General features: G+C 53.2%; 1 protein-coding gene across 1 annotated transcript in view; it reads right to left on the reverse strand.

The window, feature by feature from the left end:
• Nucleotides 1-12,218, reverse strand: part of ETF1 (eukaryotic translation termination factor 1) — a 25,878-nt gene extending 13,660 nt beyond the window's left edge. The window contains exons 1-2 of the mRNA XM_031063316.1: nucleotides 12,200-12,218; nucleotides 11,871-12,111 (exon numbers count right to left, since the gene is read on the reverse strand). The gene's annotated coding sequence lies outside the window, so the exon portion shown is untranslated. The remainder of the gene's footprint in view (nucleotides 1-11,870; nucleotides 12,112-12,199) is intronic.
• Nucleotides 12,219-12,320: the final 102 nt, after the last annotated feature.

Here is a 12,320-nt window from a genome sequence, read left to right on the forward strand (position 1 = left end):
CTGCTGAAGTGTTTGGGCTACAGAGGCAGCAGGGAAGTGCTTTAAAAAGCATCACTTCATTAGCTTCTTTACACAAGTTGTACAGCCCTCTCCCAAAGATCCTCAATCCAGGCCAAGTTAAAATGGAGGCTGGTAGGTCAAATAAGTCCTTGACCTTAAAGACAACTAATTGGTTTTAATATCTGAGCTCCACATACACACCAGTCGAAGTCACAAAGCCACACTGGCCTGTGTTATTCCCAGGAGGAGCTCTGAGCCATGCTGGCAGCTCTCAGGCTTCCAGGTCACCCCAGCCAAGACTACTCCACAGCCCACTCAATTAAAGCAGTTCCCCACCCAGTGAATGGCACCAGCCTTGGGGGACAGATAATGGCTATCGTTCCCAGCAGGCTCCTTTGAGCTAGAGGCTGATGAGAATGAAAGCAACTCTTCCCCACTTCTGTGGAAGCAGCACTCCTGAGTTATCTTCTCCTCTCAAAGAAGAATGTCTTACAACTTGCTAGAGATTAGAAAGCTCTGCCCATCACACCTAACTTCCTGCATCCCCTAAGGGCATCCCAGTGTGGCAGGTGGGAGTGGGACTGTTACACCCCTTGGGCTCTCCATGGCCTTCCTGCTAGGAAGAGATTGCATACAATTTTTCCTGAATTGAGGACAGAGGGGAAAGAGCAGGGAGCAAGTCCTGTCACAAGCTGCCTGGAAGAAGAGCCCAATCCCCCCACCTACAAACTCCTTACAGGAATTTGCAGAGAGCAAGAAGCACCCCCCCCAAGCCTCCTTTTCTCCAAGCTGAGCCCCTCCAGCTCCCTCAGCTGCTCCTCACAGGACTGACTCTCCAGATGCTTCCCCAGCTTTGTGCACAGTAAGGAGGAAGGCTGGGTGTGCACTCCCAAGAGCAATTCCTCACTAAAAAGCCATTTGAAAAGCTCCCTTCAGTTTTCAAGTGCAAGCCACTCCCCTCAGACGCCAGCCCCTGGCCTTGTGCTGTGTTCCAGTGCCCCAGAAACGCTGGTGCCAGCACAGAGCAGCCACTGGATCCTACTGGGGGTTACTGATCCTACAGCACCTCATCCATCAGGCAGGGTCACAGCACTGCTCCTCGAGGACATCCCACCCGAGGTAACACAGCAGCCTTGGTGATTCATTACTGCAAACAAACAAATTTCATGGGTCTCAGAGGATGCACTCCCCCTCATTTACATCTCCAACTACTTCAACACAGCACAGTACTGTGCCTGGGCCAAGCCTTCAGCAAATTCCAGTCTGGATTTGTATCCAAAAGCACCTTCCACTACCAACATCAAGTACACTTCTCAGGTTCGGCATGCTTCACCACTATTCACACAGTCAGAGCTATTTCAGGCTCTAACCAATTCCTGCAGAATCCAGCAAAACAGCTGGCATGCAGCTTGCCACAGGAGCAACCTGCAGGCTGCTGGAAGCCTAGAGCACAAGGAACCAGTCAGCCTGTCACCATGGCCCCATGCACCCAGCACTCCAAGGGATCACTAAACAAGCAACCAACCAAAGACTGAGACCAGCAAGGCAGCAGCTGAAGCAGATGGGCACCAGCACTCAGGGTGGCTGCAGAACTCCCTCACACGCTGCCAACACCTCCTTATCCGACCATGCAAGAGCAGCTTTCCTCTTTCAAAGCAAACTTGTACCTGTCTGTGACCCTAATGCAGTATGGCAGGGTCTAAAAAACCCTGTGGTGCATCTGCTAAACTCACCCCAAGGAGACAAAATGCAGCAAAGTGTTTCTAAGAAAGCTGCTGTTCAAAAACACTCAAAAAAAAATAGGTTATTCTGCAGAGTAAGGTAATTTCCAAGTCTCCTCTGGGTCTTTGCAGCCTCAACAAGATAAAAGGTATTTCTGCAAATTCTACCCTGTCCCCTCTGGAGCTGAGGGTTCCAGAGAACACTTACCTGGGAATGAGGTAAGGAATTTCCCCATAACCATCCTAAGGCCTCCCAAAAGGGGGCACAGCTGCACCACACACCTGCTATGGGACACAGGCAAGTGAACCAGTGGGATCAGGGGCACTGCTCACACTGACAGCTCGGGGCCAGGAGCTGGGCCTGCCCTGCATCCCCCTCAGCACTCCTGGAGGAAGCATGGGCCCCATGTCAGGCTATATCCCGATCTCACAGCACTGCTGAGGTTACCCCTGCTCAGCACACCCAAGTTCCACCAGAGCAGCTGGGAGCTGATGCTCTTGGACCCAGCCGAGCCGGGGCTTGCAGAGCTCCAGGCACTGCTGTCCCTGTTCTGGCCAAAGAGCTGCCAGTGCCATCCAAGGGTGGGATGCTCGAGATGTTTGTGATGGAGGGAAGCACATCCCAGCCCACAGGCCAGCACCACAAGTGCCACTGCTCAGGGGACAGGGGCAGAGGAAACAATCAGGAGCATGAGGGGCAGCAGCCCACACACCACAAAGAACCAAGGAAGGAGTTCTGCCAGCTCTGGAGAGGCAGAAGGCCTGCACTGTCTGCACTGGGGGTGCTGCTCACTGGTGCCCTGCCAGGAATGGGCAATTAGCTCAGATTCAGCAGCACCTGCCATGAGCAGCATTAGGTATCTCCAGGAGAGAGGACAAGGATCAAAGCTCTAACTTTCCCACACCATAGCAGGTGAGCTCTAGCTTTCTCCCACAGTGTGCAGAGAGCTGTTTGAGGGAAGAGGGGAAGGAAAAATAAGCACATTTCACTCTTGGGAGACAGCAAGTTCCTCAGAAAATCAAGGTTTGTGGATAGGACAGCCTTTCTATTGTTAAAACTCCGATGTTACTACAGTTGGAATTTCAGACAACTGTGCCACCAAACAGCTTTCCCAGACACAGAGAGACCTCAGAGCAACTGCTGACAAGTGATCACAGCGAGTGGCAGTGTAGGCAGCGCTGAATCACCACCAACCCAGTCCCCAGAGCTGCAGGGGAGCTGTGCCACTCCTGCAAGCAGCTGCTGTGGCACCCGAGCAGCTCCTTTCCCTGCCAGGAGAGGAGGGATCAGCCAGGAGCCCTCCCTGCTGTGTGTGCAGGCCAGGAGCATGGCTGGGTCCCTTCCAGGAGCAGGAACGGCCCAGAGGATGCTGGCACCAGCTGGGTCCCTGCTCCCAGCCCACGCCACGCTCGGTACCAGGAGCAGGGCCCTCTGTGGACATGCTCTGCACTCCAGCACCAGGAGGCACCAGAGCAGGAGCCAAGAGCACAAAGCAGGCACTGCACCCTCCTGGGATGGGCTGCCATATGCACCACCGGGCTGCTTTCCATGACAGCTGCCAGAGGAGCCTCCTGCTCTGGGTGGCCATCCCCCCCTGCAGGGCTTTGTCACCATGTTCCTACCACCCTGCCACCAGAAGGAACAGCTGAGCAGATCCTTAGACCTTCATCTTTCAGCTGGCACTAGACAGTAATGTAGTGGTTTTCCACAAGGCTCCTACCACCTTGCACAGCGCTGTGCTGTGAAATGGGTCCTGCACTGCCACACCCCAAAGCAGCAGCAGCCACCACAGCTCCCCTCCACCAGGCAGACAACCACAGCGCTCTGAGGAGGAGCAGTCAGTCAACCTGGCTCCTGCAATTTGGGCTATGAGCTGGCACGGGAGAGCATTAATTTCACAGCCTGCTATATAAATAGCAGGGACTGGCCTGCCCTGTGCTATCAGAGAAGACCTGACAAACAGCAGCTGAGCGGTAGCTGCTCCACAGTGAAACATTTCACACTAACAGCACACTGTGGAATGTGGGATACAGAGGCAAGGGAGGGCAGTCATTCCCTAGGACTCAAAATGGGCTTATTTTTACAGGGCACAGCTTCATGAGCATCCTGCTCTCCCCAGGCAGCACCAGGCCTGTGTGTGACTGCCAGAGACTGGCAGGAGCACAGAGCCAGCAGCTCCCAGATAATCTGATCCCAACCACATTCCACAGCCAGGAAGCTTTCTATGAAACAACTGTTGCCACACACTGCTCCAAGCCATGGTGCCTTCCCCAGGTAAGCCCTGCTGCTCTCCATCCAGGACTGTGCATCACTGGGCAGGCACAACACACCCCAAGGAGCCCAAGGTGCCTGGACAGCCAAGGCTACCCAAGTTATGTGATGGCTAAAGCAGTTCCACGTGCAGCCAGCTGCAAGGCAGATGCCAGCAATATCACTGCAATCCAAGGCAGAACTCCATCAGGCACGTGCCAGAGGTGCCAAAGAGCTGCTTCTGAACCAACACCCACAGTGCTGCAGGCACGTGGCACTTCAGTGAAGGACTACACTCAGGGCACACAAAATCACTGATGTGAGGAAAGAATATTTGAGGGTTTTTCAGGCTGTACCTGAGCAGAGATGTTGAATGGAGTGCTATAAAAAGGAAGTGTCCTTTGGTACAGGCAAGTACAAAATTGCTGGTTTGGGTTCCCAGGCCATCAGACACTCCCCACTCATCCTGCCCTGAGTGCCAGAGCACTGACCTTGCCAGAGGGAAGTTCTACATACACTCCTGCAACTTATGAATTATGGCTGTGAAACAAACAGGTCACAGCTGCACCCATTAAAGACTTAATGTCTTTTAATAAGACAAAGCCTTCATCAAACACAAAGTGGCTCAAGTCCACTTGAGATGCCAAATCTGGAGAGACAACAGCAAATGAAAGAGCTGCACAACTTTTCCTGGAAAACCTGCTAGGAAAGAGCAGGGAATCTCCAGAGTCCAGGATCCCTCAGAGGCCACATCACCTGGAAGCCAAAGACTGCACAGCCTGTAAGAATCAGGTGAATGCTCTGCAATAAACCCAGCAAACCCCCTCAGCCTGACTGCTGCTTGGAGGCACCAGGGTTTTGTGCTGCCTCCACCAGAAGCAGATGAACTCCCCCTCCCTGCCCAGCCCATGATCTCTGAGCACATGGAGCAGGACACAAGCACTGCACAGACACCCAGCCACAGCACACAGCTCTGGGGAGCTCAGTGGGACCCACCACAGCTCCTCTGGGCTTTAATGTGGAGCTGAGCCAAAAGTCAGGCAGAACTTTGTACAGCACAATTCCAGCAGGAACCTCACAATCCCCCAGAGGCATCCTGCATTTCACCCCAGCGTGCAGCAGAGCTCTGGATCATCTCCTAAAAGGCAACATGAATACAAGTCATTCCTCAAAGGCTTCCATGTCATCCAAAGAAGGGTTTGAAGGTATGGAAGGGACCAGTTCCCAAGCAAAATAAGGCAGAGTTCACCTCTCGGGATCCACTGACACCTCAGAAGCAGAGAAAAAGGACAAGATGGGGGCAGGGTGGGTATGAGGAGAGGATTTGCAGAATCAGGAGACCAAGTAATTAATTCTTCAGGAATCCTTTTCAGCATAAGCATTTATTGGAGAAATTGAGCCCGCCCCCCTCCACTGAACTGAAGAAACACCCCAGACACCGAATTCCTCCATCAGCCTCTGAATGCCACCTCTCCCCTGGACAAAGGAAAACCACTTAACTGCACAGCATGAGACCCTGCAGCTATTCCACCATGGCTCACACAATGCCAGGCTCTCCTGCTGTAGTCCTGCTCCAAAGCCCACAACAGGAATCCTATACATCATTCTCCTCTAATGCTGGCAGACTGGATAGAAAAAGCACTTCATGTAACCAGAACCAGCTTGAAGCAGACACTCAGACTGGCCTGGAAAGGTATCCTGCCCTCCTACCCTCACCCACCACCTTTTCAGAGAGGAAAGGCCTCCAGATGCCAACCAAGCTCTGAGTGCCAGCCAGGGAGAAAAGCACCCAGCCAGAACCCACCCTGGAAAACACAAGTGAGCCTCATTGAGCCCTGGCTCCAGCAGCCAGGGAAAGCTTCCCACAGGGAGGCAGCAAATGGCTGCAAGCAAAGGAGCAGAGCAAGGCTGGCCACAGCTGAGCAAGGGTCAGGTGAGGCAGGGCTCCCCCTGAGCCGCCTCCTGAGCTCAGTCTCCCTCACTGCCAGGACACAAAGGAGGTGAGACAAGAATCAGGTCACGGACTCCTGCTCCTGCTCGTGTGGCTGAGGGCTGCACAGGTGACAGGTGACAGTGAGCCCTTGGCCCCTGGGCACCACACAGCGCCTGCCCAGAGGGACACGTCAGCAGCTCCGTTCCCAAACCGGGGCCAGCTCTGTCCCCAGACTGGGGCTGCCTCTGATACTGCTGCTCAGGCCACCACCAGCACCGCCACCCCACATCCCTGCAGCTCCCAATTTCATCCCAAGCACTGAATCAGCACAAGTGCATCCTGCACACCCCCTGGAGAAGGTGAATCAATGCCTCTCCAAAATCCTTGGATCAAAGGCAACACACCACAAAACATAATTGCACAGGCATGTTTTGAATAGGCCTTATTGGCTGCATCTGACCTCATGCGGAAAGCCCGGATGCCCAATTACTGGGAAGTGGAACAGACATTTCTGCACTTCAGACATTTGTGACTCACTGGGAGGCTCAGTTTTGCCACAGCTCCCCTGCTCTCCCTCCTCCTTCTCCAATTATTAATGCTCCAAGTTTAAAAGACTTGTTGCATTATGCTAATGGGCCATTTGGGTACAAGATGTACACTGAGGGACTGAAACAAATCCAGATTTGCTTATTAAGATGCTAATGCCCCAGAGCAACATGGGAATAGGTGGCTAACAGGAGGGGAAAGAAATCCAGTTGCCACAAAGCCAAAAAAGTCTGTCCTCTTTTGAGGTGCTTGTTCCCATCTCCTACCACGTCATTCCTCAGGGGCTCATTCATTAGCTCGATGTGAATGATGATCTGTGCATGAATCACACTGCTCACTAATGATTCACACAGTTGTAAAAGAGGTACCAGGCTGCTGAACAGCCACAGGCTGTCAGACACTCGCTGGAGTTCTGATCTGGAGCCACTTTTCCAGCTCAGGTCCTCCTCAGCCACCTGCTAGTGAGCTCTCTCCAAACAGCACTTCCTAATTGTCACTGCACTTCAAAAGGAACAGGTACAGCAGGCAGCTGAGAGCCCAGGAAATGTTTTACAACCATTAGACTGAGGCAACCAGCAGGATGTCAACAACCCTTTGGACATTGTCCCTGGCTTCTCTTCCCACCTGGCACAGCTTTCTCAGACCTCCCACCCTGAGCACCACGGAAACACAAGACACTGCTTAGTCCTGAGAGGTCTGATCAGCCCTGCCTATATGAAATCCACATTCAGCTTCTACCCCAGCACTGTGGCCACTGGCAGCTGAAGAGGTCCAACAGAGCAGGGAAATGGTGTGGAAGCAGCTGCTGTTCATCCCACGTGGTTTCGTGCCACAGTGCCCTCAGCTCTCCCTTCTGCCCTGGACTGCTTCTATTCCAGCCTCTCTGCAAACACCTCCTCCCTCTCCTCACACCAGCAGAAGCAAAGGCACTATTAGCATTAGAGCCTCTGCCTCTCACAGAAACATGACCTCCTTTAGGAACTCCCCCTGCCACAGGCAGGATGAGAAAGCACAGCTTGGAGGAAGCAATCTGCCCTGGGTAAGAACTTAAACCACAACCTCTTCCCTGAACACTCCACACTAAGGTCACATCACCAAGTCAAAGCAGAAAACTCACTGCCAGTAAAGCTCAGTTCCTGCAGACCCACCTGCTCCTCCAGCCCTTGTCCCACCCGTGCCTCACATTTCCCAGTGTGACAGCCCAGCTCAATCCCAGCTGGAGCAGGACTTTTCTGCAAGAGAGGCCCACTGGAGACACCAGCTCACAGGAGAGATCCTCAAGCCTCTCCCATGACAGGCACTGGCACAACAGAGCTGCAACCTAAATACCACAGCACAAGTTGGAACGCCAAGGACCACCTTGGCCTGGCTCAGCCCTTCCCAGATGCACCAGCTCACCCAGGCCTGGGGCAAGACCTCCATCATACCCCCCATCCTAAGGTGAAAGCTGCAGAAACAGCTCCTGTATCAACAGTTAAACTGAGCCAGAGCTCAGGTCAGAGGCACAGCCACAACGACAAACAGATCCTGATAGAGAAGGCAGAGAAAGGGATCTGCTGCCAGGCTGGGAGCAGGGGAGGGAGCCCCTGGACTGACACATCTCTGGCAGTGCAGGCAGACACCAGTCAGTGCTGACAGATCTCACCAAATGCTCCTCCTGGTGTGTGACACCCCCTGAGCCAAGAGAGCTGCCCTGGTACCTGCCTGGCCATGGTGGTGGTGTCACCCTAAATCTGCTGGGCTGTGTCTTGTATGGAGCAGGAGAATCCACGCTGGAGTTAACTCAGCTACAATACTGCCCCACAGCTATCCCAGCACAATTCCACCTTCAGCACCACCAGCAGAATAATCCACTCACAGCAGAGTGTTGCAGGAGCTCTGCCTAATCCAGGTGGGAAACACAGCTCACTCAGGCAGCACGAGACAATGCCACCACCATGGCTTCCCAGGACTTTGTTCAAAAGAAACTGGGAACAAGGCAAAGCTGCACAGGAGACAGCTGCCACTGACCCCAGTGATGCCCTGACTGCCCCCAGCAGTGGAGCTGCTGCAGCTCTGCCCACAGTGGTGTTAACTCACAGCCAGGTGGGCTCTCAGGCCACTTCTGGAAAGGCCCACCATCCTCACAGTGGAGCAGGTTAAGACTACCTTATTCCCCAGCAGCATCACGTTGTCCAAGCTGCCCAGTCCCAGAGCAGCACCATCCCAGCATATCCCAGAACAAGGTGTTGAGAAGTGCAGCCTCCTGCTCCACAAGGCTGGGAAACAGCAGCAGCTTGAACCTAATTCCAAGGTTGGACTTTTCCATCAGGACCAACAAGACTCCAGACAGACTGCAAGAGAATCCATCTGTAAATGATGTGGGCAAATCTTTTCTGTCTAAGCAACAGGTGAGCTTGTTCACCCTCAAGCAGAACTATGTTCCATTTTCCAGAAACTCAGGCAGAACTTTGTCTCTCTTTGCAGGAGAGACAGGCCTCTGTCCTTCATGGTGACTTTGTTTCTCTACCTTTCTGTTTCTCCCATATAGCAGATGGAAATCTCAACATGGCAGAATCCAAACCCAGGCAGGAACTGCAACACTGCTTTCCTCCCAAGACTCTGATGACACCAAGATGTCCCCTCCTCTTGCCATTTCTCCCTCCTCTGGCTTTGAAACATTTCTTCCAGTTACAACCAGAATAAGTTACTTGTTCAGACTTGGTTTCTGCATTTGCCCTGTTTGACCCACCTTCCAGAGCACATCATTTGGAAAATGTTCTTCCCCACATCAGCCTCAGCTGTGTTTGCAGTCAGTGCCTTCAGTGACACCTCAATCTTCACCTCCTCTTTTTCTGTTTCAGTAAAATATCCAACAAGGGCTTCTGCTCCCAACAGAGCAAGCTCAGGACAGGGGAGATGTCTCCAGAGAGCACGTTCCTGAAAGTTTTCCCTTTGTAAGGGAGCTCCACACCCTGCACTCTCACCTGGGGTCTGGAAGCCCATCTGGCCAGGGAGGTGTCAGTACCATTTGCAAGCAGAGATGTTTGCAGAGGAAAGCATTTCTAAGATATGGAGAAGTTTCCAAACATGATTCCAGTGTGACATCTCAGGTCCTCTCCCAGCAAAGAGACTGCTTATTGTTGCTGATACTTGATTTTGCCAAGCATTTACAGCTTAGATTAGCAGAAAACCCTGCCCATAGCCCAGCTAACTATCCAGAACTGCAGAGACTAAAGGAACAAAGAGGGATTGTCAATTTAGCACTGACACTGAAAAACTGCACGAAGCAACAGCAGAAAAGCCCCAAGAGAGAGGAGAAGAAAGGAAACCACAGTGGCTAATGCTGCTCCTACTTGGGCTGCAGCAGCCCCACAAATACACAGCTGCAGCTTCTGGGGGGCCCAGTGTTTCTCCAAATCTGTTCTACAAAACTGAACTGTGTACTGAAAGCAAAATGAATCCCTCAGTAGGGGAGAAGCAGAGATGTTGGATCTAAGTCTGAGCATTCCAAGCTCTCAGAGATGCACGACAAGGTTAAACTTCTGACAAGGCCACAACTGCCCCATTAGGGGCCTTTTACTCCCATCTTCTTCTGGCCACAAAGGTTAATTGCCTGCAGTGCTGAACTGGTCCCTCTGCTCCTCCTCACACCCAGCTAACCCCCCTCCAGCTCCCAAATCTGAAACACCAACTCAGCCACTCTGTACAGGATCACACAGTGTGCAACTCAGCTTTGGAGAGCTGGAAGGAGATAACTTCTGGTTTAGGAAGCAAGACACAGATAACAGCTCCTTCTAGTCCCTGTCAGCAGAGACAGGGCTTTGAGGTGGGGTTGGGGAGTTAAAAATTATTTTTCATTGTTTTGAACTGACAGATTCTTTCTATAGAGATCAGTGAGAAAGGCAGATTTCCTTAGCAGGGCTGGGAAAACAACACAGGGCATTCCCAGTAGGATGTTACCTCCAGGTTTGAGAGGCAGACCCACCCCTGCTGGCCTGCAGCTGATCAGCTTCTGGGAAAGCTGAGGTTTTAATCTTTCCCCTGGGTGCTCTGACCAAGCACTGCCCCCTTCCTCATCAATCCCACAAAGGCACTTCCTCGCCCTCCTGCTCACTTGACTTTTGTCAACACCCTGCAGACTCCACTGAGATTTTACCACATGAGCTGGATCAGAGCAGAGGTGCCCCAACCACCACATGCCAAGGGAATGTCTAACTCCAGCTTCCTCCATTTCCCGTCCTTTGATCCCCTGCAGGAACAGCCAGCACACGAAACTGGGACACTGCTGCTGGGTCACTAATGGAGCACATGAGTAAGGGAAGGTGGGGACGCCTTCCCAGCGAGGCCCTGGCCCTCCCCATCACCCTGCTGGAAGGCTTTGCCCCCTAACCCACCCCAGAACAGGTCTTCCTACTCCACAGGAAGAGGAAGTGACTCTTCCAGAGGCCGGAAAAGCCTGTTCCACTGCCCCACACCTCCTGTGCCGGGGAGCCTGAGCCTGCTGGGGGCTGAGGCTGCAGCATCTCTTCTCCTCACGGCACCCAAACCAGGGTAATTTTGGCTAGGCCTCCCTGGAAGACACTGAAGCAGCATCACCTTGCTCAGATTAGACTTGCTGGCACCAGCACTGCCTTCCTCAGGAGCTGCTTTAGCAGCTGGCACAGATTAAATTAAGGGACAGCAGCATCCCCACGTCCAGGAGATGTGCTGGATCCAGGGGGCACAGCTAAACCTCCTGTACGGATCTGACTGTGCCTGTGGCACCTCTACTGCACAGCAGAGCTGTTCCAGGGATCACTGGAAGAGGAAAGACAGGGCAGACACCTGGGCTGTGGCCCCAGGAAGCTGACACCACAAGAGACACCAGCCCTTCAGCCTCCCAGAAGCACTCCAACAGCTGCTGGGACCTTCCCTGCAGCACTCACCTATCCCAAACAACACAAGAGCTGACACTGAAATGGGCACAGCTCGAACCAGGGAGAGACAAAACTCCAACTCTACATTTCCAAAACCCACCCAAGCTCCCTAAGTGCTCTTGCACAAAGCTCCAGCGGATGCCTGGAGCTTCCCGAGCCCTTTCAGCTTCCTGGGACCCCTGTGAGCACAGCCCGTGCTGCCCACACCACGCACAGGCCCAGCCCAGTGATCAGCTGGGGCAGACAAAGTCCAGCGTGCCACAGGGAAGGGCAGCCCAGGCTCCCCACTCCCTTCTGCCCCCCACCATCCCTGCACAGCTGCATCATGAATCAGAGTAAAACACGCTCAGGGAGACCTGTGACTCGGGATCCCCTCCTGCCTGGGTTAGTTTCCAGCTGAACGACTGCACAGAGCAAGCACTAAGGACATGGCAGGACAACAGCTCAGCCTCTGCCAGCTGGCCCCTGGCTTTTGGGGGGGCCACAGAACGATGCCAGTGCTGCCCCAGCTACAACAACACCTGTTCAGGTGAGCCTGTGGAAATTGGAGCCACAAGGGTGGCTAAGGAGTGACCCCTCATTTTTATTTTACCAGGCTGTCTACCGAGACACACTTTCTTTGCTATTTTACAGCCCCTTGAACCTTGAAGTCTTGCAATTCCTCAGGCCCAAGAGGGTTCCCAAACGATGGAACCAGCCACTGCCAAGCTGCCCTCTCAAACAGGCACTTCTGGCATGGGGCAGGCTGCAGGAACAGATATTCTGGGGGGACAAAAAAATTAAAGTGCAAGGATTAAAGGCGGATTAGAGACTTTAAATTTCCCACTGTCCAAACTTCGGAAGAGATTACTTTCAGGGAAATGGAGCTGAGCACCTTCGCTGGGAGGGGAAGGGGTGAGAAAGATCAACCAACTGTCGGTAAGGAAAGCACCGAGTAAGCGCTGCCTCAGCCCCTGCCTCGCTGCCCTTAC

This window comes from Geospiza fortis, unplaced genomic scaffold (genome assembly GCF_000277835.1).
Source record: "Geospiza fortis unplaced genomic scaffold, GeoFor_1.0 scaffold608, whole genome shotgun sequence".
NCBI classification, from domain to species: domain Eukaryota; kingdom Metazoa; phylum Chordata; class Aves; order Passeriformes; family Thraupidae; genus Geospiza; species Geospiza fortis.